Genomic DNA, 16,599 nt, shown 5'->3' with positions numbered 1-16,599 from the left:
CAATTTGCAGTGTCCAGTTAATGCAGCAACCCACATGTCTTTGGAATGTGAGGGGAACCTGGAACACCCAGGGAAACTCACACAGAATCGAGCAGGCTCCACACGGACAGCGCTCAAGGTCGGGATTGAACCCACATCCCTGGTACAGATCCAGCTGTGATCGGGAATGGCAAATAAACGCCGGCCTTGCCAGGAGTACAAGATGATAAGAGGCAGAGATAGATGTGGACAGCCAGAGACTTTTCCCCAGTGCAAAAATAGCTAATACCAGGGGGCATAATTTTAAGATGATTGGAGGAAAGTATAGGAGGGAATTTAGAGGTAGACTCTTACACAGAGAGTGGTGAGTGCATGGAACGTACTGCCGGGGTGAAGTTAGAGGCAGATATATTAGGGAATTTTCAGAGACTCTTAGGCAGATGAATGATGGAAGAATAGAGGGAGGGAAGGGTTAGATTGATCCTAGCGTAGGTTAACTGTGGTGCACATCATGGGCTGAAGAACCCGTACTGTGCTGGAACTGTCTGTGTTCAGTGTTCGATGTTCTATCTGCTGCGCAAAGTGACGTTTCCACATCTGTTTTAACTCCTCGCTGGTGTGCATTGTGATTTACAGCAGGGTGAATGAAAACCAGATTCAACAGTTTGATAAAGTAACCATTGTCCTTTTTCACAGCTCAGTGTATGTGTTGATATCTTTGCTTTCTTCGCAGCAATATTAAAGTGGGTTTGATCTGTTGAAGGGGAATCTGTCAATTACACTACACTGACCAGTCGATTGCTTCTAATTTATTTATTTGCATTTATTCAACCATGTGTCTAACTAAGAGTCCCAATTTTTGGTCCCAACCTATAGATTTGTTGCTACTGTACATTTTTCATTGGGGTTGACCACCGATATCATGTCTACGTGATACACAAGCCAGGGCAGTACGCAATGGAGAGCAAGTCATTGTCCATGCAGCTGGTGAGTCCACAGGAACGGCAGTGCGGCACCAGTAGCATCACGGGAGTTGCCAGTCAGTGTTGAACTCAATGCAGGACTGCCTTAGGGAGTCCAGCTCCGGATTTTTCCCTCGGGATTTACTCTTGAAACCCTACCGATGAGTGGGTAGAGCTGCAAGGTAGCAGTGGTTTGAGATCAGAGTTTTCCTTCTGCCGGGTGAGCTGCCAACCACGGCTGATGAGCTTCATCTGCCTGAAGCGACTGGCTTTAAGATGCCAGTGACCCATCTTTGCCTCTTCTTGTCAGTAGAAATGGTTCTGCTGGGCTTGGTAGCTAAATCACACGTGACGGCCAGGAGCTAGGCTTGGTGATCAAAGGCTATCTAAGGCACACACCATTAGGAGCATTTAATAGGTAATGGGATCCTGTCCTCTTTACCACCACTGGCTATAACAGCCTTAAGGAACCAAGGTTTTCATTGCAGCTGTACATACAGGTACTTGTGCACATGACAATGAACTTGCCTTTAACCTTGACCAACCCTGTAGGTTGTAAGTCCTCCAGTGGACTTTGCAGTCCTGTTAGATATTCCATTACCCTTCCACACAATGACCGTACCTTGGTCCCTTAGAGGAAGAGTCATCGAGTCATAAAGCACCACAGATCAGAAGCAGGCCCTTTGCCCCATTTAGTCTATATCAAGCTGTTATTCTGCCCAGTCCCATCAACCTGCACCTGGACCATACCCCTCCACACCCTTCTTGTCCCACCCAACCTCAGTGGACAGAAGCCAGCTTGCATTTACCCATCTGTACCCTCAATTTTGTATGCCTCTATCAAATCTCCACTCGTTCCCCTGTGTTTCTGGCAATAAAGGCCTAACCTACATATTCAGCTTCTCCCTGTAACCCAGAGATACTGGTAATATCACTATTGGGGAATTAGGGAGTGACAGAGACTTTGAAGAAATACTTGGCATGGCGCCTGCCGTGAAACCAGTGCTGTGAAATAAGGATTGGGAAGGCCGTGTAAAATGATGTATAACTTGTATCGATGTCTTTCTCATGGCATAGCAGCAGCGTGGTTAGACTAACACTCTACAGGACCAGGCTTTGGAAATTTGGAGTTTAATTCCCGTCGCTGTCTGTCCGGAGTTTGCATGCTCTCCCCTTGACCGTGAGGATTTCTTCCCACATTCCAAAGACATACGGACAGGGACATGGGCATGCTATGTTGGCATCAGATGCGTGCCAACACCTGCGGGCACATCCTTGGACTGTGTTCATTGTTGTCACAAGCGACACATTTCACTGTATGTTTCAATGTTTCGATGTACATGTGACAAATAGACTTTGTTTATGAAGAGGTTATGTCCACATTAGTGGATTGAGGCACGCTACTACAGCTCAGAGCATCAGAGTTCAATTCTGGCACCTTCTGCAAGGAATTTGTACATTCTCCCCTTGACTGAGTGGGTTTTCCCCGGATGCTCCGGTTTCCTCCCACAGTCAAAGACATCCCAGTTAGTAGGTTAATTGGTCATTTTAAATTGTCCCGTGCTTAGCCGAGGGTAAAATCAGTGGCTTGCTAGGCGGTACAGCTTGAAGGAGCTGTTCTGTGCTGACTCTCTAAATGAATAAAATTGCCTTCTGAAGAGTACTATTAAAGGGTGACATCATCACCTTTTAATAAAGGGCTGGATAAATGGCAAGTGGGAGGGTGGCGGCTGATATAGGACCTGTGTCTTTTTCACATTCAAAAGAACACCAGGGCCCTGTATGCCTTGGCAAATGCATGGGGGATATTTTACAAATCTTCTCCACAGAAGTTGACGCAGCATTCTCTCCTCAAAAGCAAACATTGACTCAGACCTTTGTCTGAGGAGTGCTGGTGGTGCTGATGAACTATTAAACAAAATAGTCTGTGAAAACTGTAATCTGCAAGTCTATACAGAACATTTGGTCAACAGAGCTGTCATTGTCCTACGTCTAAATCATGGACAACTGAAAGCCCTGGAACAATACGATCAAACATCCTTATGAAAGATTTTGACGATTCATGGGAAGGACTGACACACCAGCACCAAACACAGTAACATAGAACAGTACAGCACAGTACAGGCCATTCGGCCCACAACGTTGTGCCTGCCTCCCATATAACCCTCCACTTTAAATTCCTCCATATACCTGTCTAGTAGTCTCTTAAATTTCACTAATATATCTGCCCCCACTCCTGTCTCAGGCAGTGCATTCCACACACCAACCACTCTCTGAGTGAATAACCTTCCTCTAATATCCCTCTTGAACTTCCCACCCCTTACCTTAAAGCCATGTCTTCTTATATTGAGCAGTGGTGCCCTGGGGAAGAGGCGCTGGCTGTCCACTCTATCTATTCCTCTTAATATCTTGTATACCTCTATCATGTCTCCTCTCATCCTCCTCTCCAAAGAGTAAAGCCCTAGCTCCTTTAATCTCTGATCATAATGCATACTCTCTAAACCAGGCAGCATCCTGGTAAATCACTTCTGTCACCTTTTCAATGATTCCACATCCTTCCTATAGTGAGGCGACCAGAACTGGACAAAGTTCTCCAAGTGTGGCCTAACCAGAGTTTTATAGAGCTGCATCATTACATCGCGACCCTTAAACTCTATCCCTCGACATATGAAAGCTAACACCCCATAAGCTTTCTTAACTGCCCTATCTACCTGTGAGGCAACTTTCAGGGATCTATGGACATGTACCCCCAGATCCCTCTGCTCCTCCACACTACCAAGGATCCTGCCATTTACTTTGTACTCTGCCTTGGAGTTTGTCCTTCCAAAATGTACCACCTCACACTTCTCTGGGTTGAACTCCATCAGCCACTTCTCAGCCCACTTCTGCATCCTATCAATGTCTCTCTGCAAACTTCGACAATCCTCAACCACCACCAACCTTTCTGTTGTCTGCAAACTTGCCAACCCACCCTTCTACCCCCACATCCAGGTTGTTAATAAAAATCACATAGAGGTCCCAGAACCGATCCTTGTGGGACACCACTAGTAACTCCGCGCACTGGAGGGAGCCAACATGAACATCATCACCATGGCAGAGCAACGCCAACTCCAATAGATAGGTCACGTCATCTGGATGCCAAACTCCAAACAAATCCTTCACTCCCAGTTGAAGGAAGGTCAACAAGTCCTTTGTGGGCAAAGGAAACACTTCAATGATAACATCAAAATCACCCTGAAGAAATTCAACACTGCATCTAAAATGTGTGAGGAATTGACAGTACACTCAATAGATACACCTCGAGGAAATCTGTTTAAGATGGAGCTCTGATACACGAGAACAACCTCCGCTATATCACACAAAACGAGTGGCAGGTGTAAAGGAGAGAGTGAACAACCCAAAGACTCAACCACTGACCAGAGTCACCACTTACCCTCACTGCACCGTCCCAGATCTGTCTCTACAGTTGCCCGAGGTCCCAGGCCTCGGAGAAAATCACGCTCGACTCCACACACAGTCGGATGCAGTCAAACACAAAGGTGGGCATCAGGTTGAGGGTGACAGTGGGTTTGTCTTGCCTCGCTTCTCCGCGGATTTGTGCATTGTAACCCATCTTGAACACCCAGATGAACCTGAAGACTGCTCGGGTGGTTCCCAAACGGGAGGACCGGGGACTGGTCCACAACGGTGCCAAATACAGCAGACCCGGAGAGCAGCTCAGGAAATTTGGTCTGTCACCAACAAGATTCTCCAATTTGTACAAATGTACTGACTGGGGAGAGTATTCTGGTACGAGCCGGGGAAGAACAATTCACCAACCCAAGGCATCAACAACACCATGTTTAATTTACTCTGTCTTTGATGTTAATAAGCACAACCACTCAGACAGCGTTTCCTCCCTCCGCAGCTCCCCGCAATGGGGAGAAGGGAACGGTCATCAATGCCGGAAAGCCGTTGTAGGAAACAACGCTGACCGACCGCTTCGCGCTCAGGAGGAAACACCACGACTCTTCCTCGTGGTTGCAGAGACCAAACTTTTTAGTGCTCGATTTCTCAGTCACAGACTATAGAAATGATCCTTAAAAGTATAGTCTTAATTACCAACCGCCGCCGCGCTGCTCTCCACCCACAAACAAACACTTTAACCTCACGGCGAGCGGTCACTTCGTTCCCTCGGCTATTCACAGGGGTCAAGGACGGGGTGGAATATAATCACTACCGATCTCTCCCCATCCATTCTGAACTTCATAGTGCGCCACAACCTGTAATTACTCTTCCTACTGCGACTGAAACAAGGAATGAATTTTGCATAGATTAGCATCCGGGCTCCACCCACTGCCTGTTCTGAGAGCTGAAATTCTTCCGGTGGATTTCCGGCCCGAGAATGAGAAGCAGATTCACGTTTAATATCACTGACACGTGTTGCAACACGTGTTGCTTTCTGGTAACAATACATTCAAATCACAATAAGCATCTGTAATAAATAGATAGCTAGATAGCAAACAAGAGAAAATCTGCAGTGGCTGGAAATTGAATTGCATTGAATGATTTTACTGTCGTCATACATCGGTACAATGAAACCCTGTTTGGCTTCCTCTCAGGCAATCAAACAAAGCGGTAGATAAAAACAAGGTAGTAATACAAAAACAGTATTAAGTAGATAAGTAGCAGAAAATAAGTAGGAGCAGGAGTAGGCCATTCGGTCCTTCGTCAGCACCACCATTCAGTGTGATCATGGCTGATCAAACACAACCAGTACCCCATTCCTGCCCTCTCCGCATATCCCTTGACCCCGCTATCTATAAGAGCTCTATCTAATTCTCTCTTGAATGCATCCAGAGACTTGGCCTCCACTGCCTTCTGGGGCAGAGCGTTCCACATATCCACCACTCTCTGGGTGAAAAGGTTTTTCCGCATCTCTGTTCTAAATGGCCTACCCCTTATTCTTAAACTGTGGCCTCTAGTTCTGGACTCATCCATCAGTGGGAACATGCTTCCTGCCTCCAGCGTGTCCAATCCCTTAATAATCTTATATGTTTCAATCAGATCCCCTCTCATCCTTCTAAATTCCAGTGTATACAAGCCCAGTCGCTCCAATCTTTCAACATATGACAGTCCCGCCATTCCGGGAATTAACCTTGTGAACCTACTCTGCACTCCCTCAATAGCAAGAATGTCCTTCCTCAAATTTGGAGACCAAGACTGCACACAATACTCCAGGTGGGGTCTCACCAGGGCCCTATACAGCTGCAGAAGGACCTCTTTACTTCTATACTCAATTCCTCTTGTTATAAAGGCCAGCATGCCATTAGCTTTCTTCACTGCCTGCTGTACCTGCATGCTTGTTTTCATTGACTGATGTATAAGAACACCTAGATCTCATTGTACTTCCCCTTTTCCTAACCTGACTCCATTTAGATAGTAATCTGCCTTCCTGTTCTTTCCACCAAAGTGCATAACCTCACACTTATCCACATTAAACTGCATCTGCCATACATATGCCCACTCACCTAGCCTGTCCAAGTCACCCTGCATTCTCATAACAGCCTCCTGACATTTCACACTGCCACCCAGCTTTGTGTCATCAGCAAATTTGCTAATGTTACTTTTAATCCCTTCATCTAAATCATTAATGTATATTGTAAACAGCTGCGGTCCCAGCACCGAACCTTGTGGTACCCCTCTGGTCACAGCCTGCCATTCCGAAAGGGACCCGTTAATCACTACTCTTTGTTTCCTGTCAGCCAGCCAATTTTCAATCCATGTCAGTACTCTGCCCCCAATACCATGTGCCCTAATTTTGCCCGCTAATCTCCTATGTGGGACTTTATCAAAGGCTTTCTGAAAGTCCAGGTACACTACATCCACTGGCTCTCCCTTGTCCATTTTCATAGTTACATCCTCAAAAAACTCCAGAAGATTAGTCAAGTATAACTTTCCCTTCATAAATCCATGCTGACTTGGACTGATCCTTCTACTGCTATCCAAATGTGTCGTAATTTCCTCTTTTATAATTGACTCCTGCATCTTTCCCACCACTGACGTCAGGCTAACCGGTCTATAATTCCCTGTTTTCTCTCTCCCTCCTTTCTTGAAAAGTGGGACAACATTAGCTACCCTCCAATCAACAGGAACTGTTCCTGAATCTATAAAACATATGAAAATGATTACCAATGCATCCACAATTTCTAGAGCCACCTCCTTAAGTACCCTGGGATGCAGACCATCAGGTCCCGGGAACTTATCAGCCTTCAGACTCAACAGTCTATCCAACACCGTTTCTTGGCTAATATAAATTTCCTTCAGTTCATCCATTACCCTAGTTCCTTTGGCCACTATTACATCTGGGAGATTGTTTGTGTCTTCCCTAGTGAAGATAGATCCAAAGTACCTGTTCAACTCATCTGCCATTTCCTTGTTCCCCATAATAAATTCACCTGTTTCTGTCTTCAATGGCCCAATTTTGGCCTTAACTTTTTTTTGCTATTCACATACCTAAAGAAGCTTTTACTATCCTCCTTTATATTCTTGGCTAGTTTACCTTCGTACCTCATTTTTTCTTGGTGTATTGCCTTTTTTGCTATCTTCTGTTGCTCTTTAAAAGCTTCCCAGTCCTCTGGTTTCCTGCTCATCTTTGCTATGTTATACTTACCTTTTATTTTTATACTGTCCTTTACTACCCTCGTCAGCCATGGCCGCCCCTTACTCCCCTTAGGATCTTTCTTCCTCTTTGGAATGAACCAATCCTGCACCTTCTGCATTATTCCCAGAAATACCTGCCATTGTTGTTCCACTGTCTTCCCTGCTAGCGGATTGTTCCATTGTACTTTGGCCAGCTACTCCCTCATAGCTCCATAGTTCCCTTCGTTCAGTTGTAATACTGACACATCCGATTTTCCCTTCTCCTTCTCAAATTGTAGGTTAAAACATATCATATTATGGTCACTATCACCTAATGGCTCCTCTACCTCAAGGTCACTGATCAAATCCGGTTCATTGCACAATACTAAATCTAGAATTGCCTTCTCCCTGGTAGGCTCCAGTACAAACTGTTCTAAGAATCCATCTCAGATGCACCACAAACTCCCTTTCTTGGGGTCCCGTACCATCCTGATTCTCCCAGTCTACCTGCATGTTGAAATCCCCCATGACAACTGTATCATTACCTTTGCGACATGCCAATTTTAACTCTTCATTCAACTTACACCCTACATCCAGACTACTGTTTGTGGGCCTATAGTTAACTCCCATTAGGGTCTTTCTACCCTTAGAATTTCTCAGATCTATCCATACTGACTCTACATCCCCTGATTCTACATCCCCCCTCGCAAGGGACTGAATATCATTCCTCCCGAACAGAGCCACTTCATACCCTCTGCCCAGCAGTCTGTTCTTTCAAAAAGACATATATCCTTGAGTCTGCTGGAATAGATGGTTTCCAGTCCTGGGAGCTCCATCCTGACAATTTGCTGGGCCACCCTCACCACACGGTGCAGGTCCTGTCGCTCAGTGGCTGTGCAGCTGGCATACCACACGGTGGCGCTGTTGGTCAGGATGGTTTCAGTTGTGCTTCTGTAGAAGTTAAGCAACAGCTTTTGTGGGAGTTTGTCCTGTTTCAGCGTTCTGAGGAAGAGGAGTCTTTGTTGTGTCTTTTTTACAAGCAGCGAGGTGTTGGTGGTCCATGTCAGCGAGGTGTTGGTGGTCCATGTCAGCGAGGTGTTGGTGGTCCACGTCAGCGAGGTGTTGGTGGTCCACGTCAGCGAGGTGTTGGTGGTCCACGTCAGCGAGGTGTTGGTGGTCCATGTCAGCTGTTTTGACAACATAACTCCAAGGAACTTCAGGTGTTCCACACTTTTCACGACCTCTCCATGTATATGGGGGGGGGGGGGATACTCTGTCCTTTGATCTTCTGAAGTCAGTGATCATCTCTTTTGTTTTAGAAGTGTTACGGACCAATTTGTTGTCCTTACACCACTCCATCAGATGATCCACCTCGAGCCTGGAGGCTGTTTCATCCTCGTCCGAGATCAGGCCAACCACTGTGGTATCATCCAAAAATTTAATTATGGAGTTGGAGTTGTAGATGGGGGTGCAGTCACGTGTGAAGAGCGTGTAGAGCATAGGGCTCAGCACACAGCCCGGTGGGCTGCCTGTGTTTAAGATGTGGGTGGTGGAGGTGTGCTTACCAACTCTGACGGAAAAACTTTTTCACCCAGAGAGTGGTGGATATGTGGAATGCTCTGCCCCAGAAGGCAGTGGAGGCCAAGTCTCTGGATGCATTCAAGAGAGAGTTAGATAGAGCTCTTAAAGATAGCGGGGTCAAGAGATATGGGGAGAGGGCAGGAACGGGGTACTGATTGTGTATGATCAGCCATGATCACAGTGAATGGTGGTGCTGGCTAGAAGGGCCGAATGGCCTACTCCTGCACCTACTGTCTATTGTCTATTGACTTGCTGCGGTCAGTCTGTGAGAAAGTCCATGACCCATGAGCATAGGGAGGAACCAAAGCCAAGAGTGCTCAGTTTGCTGACCAGTTTATGGGGGATGACTGTGTTAAATGCAGAACTGAAGTCCACAAATAACATCCTCACATAGGTGCTTGGTTCTGCTTAGTGAGTCAGAGCAATATGGAGTCCACGGCTACACACACAAAATAAAACTCTGCAGGTCGGGCAACAACTGAGAGAATGAACAGACAGTTGTCGTTTCAGGCCAAGACCCTTCATCAGGACTGGAAAGGAAGGGCGGAGATGCCAGAATAGAAAGATGGGGGGAGGAGTAGGAGGTGAGCTGGAAGACAATAGGCGAATATGATAGGTAGGAAAGGTCAAGGGCAGGAGAGGAATCGGACAGGAGAGGAGAGTGGCCATAGGAGAAAGGGAAGAGGGTAGGAATCCAGGGGGGAGTGATAGGCTGGTGAAAAGAGGTAAGAGGCCAGGGTAGGGAACAGAAGAAGAGGGGAGGTGGAGGGACTTTTTCTTACTGGAAGGTGAAGTTGATATGAGTGCCATCAGGTCGGAGATGATCCGGTCAGACTATGAAGTGTTGTTCCTTGGGTCAGAGGTAGAAGCGAGCGGTGTGGGGTAAGGGGACTAGGAGACTGGTGCAGCGGATGGAAGTTCTCCAGAGATGATGAGACCAGTGATGGTGTGAGAGACAGTTTCCTGATAGTCTGGAATGGGGTCTTCTGTGGGTCTGATTATGGGGTTGTTGTAGACAGAGTGGAGGGCAGTGCATTCAGAGGAGGTAAGTTTTGACAAGGAGTGAGGAGTAAGCCCACTGATGTCTCATCTGTAATTCAAGATGAAAAGATCCAGAGTAGGCAGGGAACGGGAGTGAGATGTCCTAGAAGAAGAGGAGTGTTGCAGAAGGGAGAGGGGGTCATCGGCACAGGGTGTGGAATCCTTCTTGAAGATGTTACGTACCCCGTAACGGGATAAAAAGGACAGGCAGAAATGGACACACATGGACTCTGAGGCTTCCATTATAAACACTATTTTATTAGTAATTACGTGATAAAGTAATATAAAACAAGATAAGGCAATCAGGTTAGCAGAGTTTATGCATATATAAGTGAGTAAATAAAGTTCCCAAACTTCTCCCGGCTCAGGTGGTAAATGAGACAGTCACATACAGTCAAATGATACAGGTGGTATAGGTATGAAGTCAGTATGAAGTGGGAGAGGGAGAGGGAGAGGGAGAGGGAGAGGGAGAGGAGAGGAGAGGAGAGAGAGATGTTTTGTCTTCCCAGTGCTGATGCCATTGAACCTTCCCGTTGTCCTCCTGCTCTGAAGTCCTGTTAAAGTCACTGACTGTGACCACACAAAGAGGATGCCATTTTCTCACCCTAAAATTATCAACCCAGCGAGGGTTAAACACACCGATAGCTTTCCACCCATCACCCCTTTTCCACACTGTGAGCAAAACCCACCCTTGTCGAGTGTCTGTGTGTGCCTGGTGTGTCTGATTACAAAGCCAGTTGACCTTGTATATTTTCCACAAGTGCTGAACACCAGCTGTCCATCATATAGCTCTGCCCTGCCGTTTCCAAGGCAACTCATGGGCTTTCGTTGCTCTCTCTCATCTCTGAAATAGCACACACTCTCTGCTCTCGCTCTCTTTTTAAAGGAGCAGTCCATATTTAATAATCTCGTCACAAAGAAACGGGCTCGGAGACGGGGACGATGGAGGAAGAGCTCGACATCATGGCGGGCATGGAACTCACTGAGGTGTGGGTGAAGGGGACAAAGGTGAGGCCCTTACTGATGACAGAACATTCTGCCTCAGAGAGGGGACGGTCAGAGGGGATGGTGAAAACCCGACTGTTATGATCTGGTCTGGAGCCCGCATTCCGGGTCTTGATCCGGTCCGCAGACTCCGGGTCTTGTAGCCGTCCCTCCTTTCACCCTTAAGCCCAAATAGGATCAGCTTGGCTTAAGGAGGCGCTGCTGATGCCTATCGGCTGGCAGGTGTACATAAGGGGATACTTACTTACAGGTCCCTCAAGTCCCACACCACCAGGTTCTGGAGCAATTATTATCCGTCAACTATTAGGCTTCCAAACCGGTTTGGATAACTTCATTTTCCACCTCTCTGAACTGATTTCACAACCTACATTCCACTTCCAAGGACTTTACAACTCAGGTTCTCACTATTTCTTTATTCATGTATAGATTTTCATAAATTCTATTGTATTTCTTTATTTTCCTGTAAATCATTGCAAGGAAAGGACTCCCAATGTTTGCATCATACACCGGGGAGCTCTCCTCAGTTACCTGATGAGGTAACCATCGACTTTGGCCGGGGGCAGATGTCATCAGCTGGTGGCCAACCTCCATAGAGTGTTTCCACCCTTAACCACTATGCTCTCCAGTTGGCGGGTCAACAGTGGTGGCCAAGTCACTGCCCATCTGCTCCTGACTTCCAGCTCATCTCCTCTCGCCGGCTCCATATCCAGCGCGAGGCTCTTTCTGCTTCCTCCCTCATCCTGCGAGCTGCTTGGTTCTTGTTCTTTTCATCAAGACCCAGAGCAGACAGAAACCTCCATGCTGACCTTGCTGGGAACCCTCTACAGCCGATCTCCACGGGGAATAGAAATGTCTGCCATCCTTTGTCCCTGCAACCCTGGCCTTCACCTTGTGAGCCTCCTCGCATCCTTCCTCCCATGGTACTGTGAGCTCCACAAAGATAACTTTCTTGTCTTTGGTGGACCAGAGTACAATGTCTGGTCTAAATGTAGGTTTGCATCACCTCTGGGAACTGCATCTTCCTCCCCACGTCAATCCTCATCTCCCACAATTTGGCAGTTTGCAGCAGATTGGATTTCGGCCTCTTTGATCTGACTGGCGTGGCCCTCTCCATGATGAAAATGGCTGCCCTGTTTGCCTCTCTGCCAGCTGGTCTCTTTTTACACCTCTCCCACTCCAAGTGGCAGCAAGGGGCAGCAAGACCCTGTCGTGACACCACCTATACCATCCTGGTGTTAAAGCTGTTTTGCATCCAGACAGTGCATGTGGTAATATATGCTGACAGACATGTAGTTTGATAATAAATTGTTTTATTTTATTTAGAGACACAGCGCAGAATAGGCCCTTGCAGCCCATCGAGATGTATCGTCCAGCAACCTGCCTAATTAACCCTAGCCTAATCACGGCTCAATTTTCAATGACCGATTACTCTGATCAGTACATCTTTGGACTATGGGAAGAAACCCACTCGCACATGGGAAGAACGTAAAAATTTCTTACAGATGATGCTGGTGTTGAACTCAGACACCCCAAGCTGTAATGGCATCACCCTAACCGCTACGTCACCATGGCACCCATTTACTGTGAAGAAAGGAGATTAGTTGGGTATCGACTGAGATCCTCAGATCCTCTGTACGTAGAGGTGAGGTCCCACAGGACTGCAGTCCCATTGTTCCTCTCTTCATGAATCGTCTCTTTCTGGAGAAGACGCTACAGGATAAGGTCTATTCAGTTGGACCCTTTCCGGAGTGACACCATTGACTTTATGCAGGGCAGGAAATGGCCTACAGACTCAACTGAGTGATTTGAGGAGATGTTGAAAGTGACTGATGAAGACAGGGTGGTGGATGTTGTCCACATGGACGGTAATCAGATATTGGACAAGTTGCCTCGTGCCAGACTGAACAGGGCAGAAAGGTAGCCAAACGTTTTACAGTGTCGCTAATCTGGGTTCAATTCCTGCCGCTGTCCCTAAGGAGTTGGTATGATGTCCACAGGACCGCGTGTGCGTTTCCTCCAAATGCTCCAGTTTCCTCCCATGGTTCAGACTACCTGTCAGCAGGTTAATGGGTCATTGTAAATGGCACGGAGGTGAATCGGTGGTTTACTGAGCAGTGCGGTTCCATGCTGTGTCTCCAAATAAATCAAATCGCATTCTGAAGGGTACTGTACTATCAAAAGGCAACATTGTCTACTCTTATGGCAGGCTGGATAGTGGGGGGGGGGGGGGGAAAGGTTAGTGGCTGATACAGGAGATGTGTCTTTTTCATATTCACAACACCCAGAGCCCCATATGACTTGGCAAATACATTCAGTTACACTGGAGGTCTTCTCCCAAAAAGATGACAATATCACCCAAACTGGACGACGTTCCAGACAGTGATAGCACTATCCCCTCAAAGGCAATCACCTACTCAGGGATCAACCTCTGTCTGAGGAGTGTTGGTGGTGCTGATGAAATATTAAGCAAAATAATCTTTGAAAACCACGATCTGCAAGTCTATACAGAACATTTCGTCAATAGACCTACATTACTCTATTGATCTAGATCATGGACACCTGAAAGACCTAGAATAATACCATCAAAAAGTCTTATGAAAGATTTTGACAATTCCCGGGAAGGACAGACACACCAGCACCAAACACAGTAACTCCGCGCACTGGAGGAAGCCAACGTGAACATCATCTCCACCTGGCAGAGCAACACCAACTCCAATAGATAGGTCACGTCATCTGGATGCCAAACTCCAAACAAATCCTTCACTCCCAGTTGAAGGAAGGTCAACAAGTCCTTTGTGGGCAAAGGAAACACTTCAATGATAACATCAAAATCACCCTGAAGAAATTCAACACTGCATCTAAAATGTGTGAGGAATTGACAGTACACTCAATAGATACACCTCGAGGAAATCTGTTTAAGATGGAGCTCTGATACACGAGAACAACCTCCGCTATATCACACAAAACGAGTGGCAGGTGTAAAGGAGAGAGTGAACAACCCAAAGACTCAACCACTGACCAGAGTCACCACTTACCCTCACCCACACTGCACCGTCCCAGATCTGTCTCTACAGTTGCCCGAGGTCCCAGGCCTCGGAGAAAATCACGCTCGACTCCACACACAGTCGGATGCAGTCAAACACAAAGGTGGGCATCAGGTTGAGGGTGACAGTGGGTTTGTCTTGCCTCGCTTCTCCGCGGATTTGTGCATTGTAACCCATCTGAACCGCTCCATCTTGGACCCCCAGGTGAACCTGAAGACTGCTCGGGTGATTCCCAAACGAGAGGACCGGGGGCTGGTCCACAACGGTGCCAAATACAGCAGACCCGGAGAGCAGCTCACACCAGATGACCAGGTTCTTCCCGGTTATCGACGGGGGCGGGGGCCTCCCCACAGTCCCAAAGTCTGTTTTACCTTCCCTGTCCCAGTCCGCCCCGGCCAGTTCGTGATGCAGTTCGTGACCCCTCCGAACCAGATCGCCAGCACTTCACGGAATCGGACCTGATGGTGAAGTGAAACGGGATCGAATGGGCCGATTGTCGAAGAGCGTGTGTAATTAACCCTGGCCCCCGATGCCAAGTCAAACTGGTGGCAGATGCTGATGAATCTGCGAACTGACCTGGGATCCGGGCAGAAGATGCTGATGTCATCCATGTAGAGGCAGCGTCACCCCTCCTGTACCCTCGTCCTTCCTCGTGGCTTCGGGAGAGGGCTCTACAGGGCACAGACAGGGGCAGGACAGGACAGGGAGAGTGGGGAACCCTGCCTGACTCCAGACCTTATTTATGAGTAGTTTGTTTGTAAACATGGTAATGTTGCAGTGAAAATGAACTGCAATCTGATCAAATGTATTTATCAGGAGATGCAGGAAGTACCGAATGAAGTTGAAGCAGAACCTCACGGTGACAACAACGTAAACTTTCATTTTCCTGAGGAAGGGTCACGAAAGGTCGACTGTTTTGGACGTTGCGTGAGCTGATTTTGGTTTATCAGACGAAAGAACAGATTGTGTGCTTGGAAAAGAGTAAGACGAGGGAACAGACCAGTCATTATAATGGAGGTAGTGGGCAATTTCGAATTTCTGGGTGTTAGTATCTCGGAGGACCTAACTTGGTCCCAAAAGAAATCTAAACAACGGCTACATATCATGACGAATCTCGGGAAAGTTAGTCTGTCAGCGAGGCAGGGGGTGCGAAGCAGGATCGAAGAGAGCTGTAGAATTCACCAACCAAAGGAATCAAAAACCCCTCATCGGATTCTACTCTGTCTTTGAAATTATAAAGCACAACCACTCAGACAGCGTTTCCTCCCTCCGCAGCTCCCCGCAATGGGGAGAAGGGAACGGTCATCAATGCCGGAAAGCCGTTGTAGGAAACAACGCTGACCGACTGCTTCGCGCTCAGGAGGAAACACCACGACTCTTCCTCGTGGTTGCAGAGACCAAACTTTTTAGTGCTCGATTTCTCAGTCACAGACTATAGAAATGATCCTTAAAAGTATAGTCTTAATTACCAACCGCCGCCGCGCTGCTCTCCACCCACAAACAAACACTTTAACCTCACGGCGAGCGGTCACTTCGTTCCCTCGGCTATTCACAGGGGTCAAGGACGGGGTGGAATATAATCACTACCGATCTCTCCCCATCCATTCTGAACTTCATAGTGCGCCACAACCTGTAATTACTCTTCCTACTGCGACTGAAACAAGGAATGAATTTTGCATAGATTAGCATCCGGGCTCCACCCACTGCCTGTTCTGAGAGCTGAAATTCTTCCGGTGGATTTCCGGCCCGAGAATGAGAAGCAGATTCACGTTTAATATCACTGACACGTGTTGCAACACGTGTTGCTTTCTGGTAACAATACATTCAAATCACAATAAGCATCTGTAATAAATAGATAGCTAGATAGCAAACAAGAGAAAATCTGCAGTGGCTGGAAATTGAATTGCATTGAATGATTTTATTGTCGTCATACATAGGTACAATGAAACTCTGTTTGGCTTCCTTTCAGGCAATCAAACAAAGCGGTAGATAAAAACAAGACAGTAATACAAAAACAGTATTAAATAGATAAGTAGCAGAAAATAAATTGTTGCAGCTCCAGAGCATGGATTGAGAATAGGAGGTCAGTTATTTAAAACAGAGTTGAGGAAGAGCTTCTTCTCCCAGAGAGTTGTGGAGGTGTGGAATGCACTGCCTCGGAAGATGGTGGAGGCCAATTCTCTGGATGCTTTCAAGAAGGAGCTAGATAGATATCTGATGGATAGGGGAATCAAGGGATATGGGGACAAGGCAGGGACTGCGTATTGATAGTGAATGATCAGCCATGATCTCAGAATGGCGGTGCAGACTAGAGTGGCCGAATGGTCTACTTCTGCACCTATTGTCTATTGTATCACAGTAATACA

General features: G+C 47.1%; 2 non-coding genes across 2 annotated transcripts; both read right to left on the bottom strand.

The window, feature by feature from the left end:
- Positions 1 to 4,817: 4,817 nt before the first annotated feature.
- On the bottom strand, positions 4,818 to 5,036 carry LOC132403333 (small nucleolar RNA U3). Its single transcript, XR_009515240.1, has one exon. It is a non-coding gene; the product is annotated as a small nucleolar RNA U3 (small nucleolar RNA).
- A 10,441-nt stretch (positions 5,037 to 15,477) lies between these two features.
- On the bottom strand, positions 15,478 to 15,696 carry LOC132403330 (small nucleolar RNA U3). Its single transcript, XR_009515237.1, has one exon. It is a non-coding gene; the product is annotated as a small nucleolar RNA U3 (small nucleolar RNA).
- Positions 15,697 to 16,599: the final 903 nt, after the last annotated feature.

Source organism: Hypanus sabinus, chromosome 12 (genome assembly GCF_030144855.1).
Source record: "Hypanus sabinus isolate sHypSab1 chromosome 12, sHypSab1.hap1, whole genome shotgun sequence".
NCBI classification, from domain to species: domain Eukaryota; kingdom Metazoa; phylum Chordata; class Chondrichthyes; order Myliobatiformes; family Dasyatidae; genus Hypanus; species Hypanus sabinus.
The sequence above is the reverse complement of the archived record's forward strand: the minus strand, read 5'-3'. Positions and strand labels throughout refer to the sequence as shown.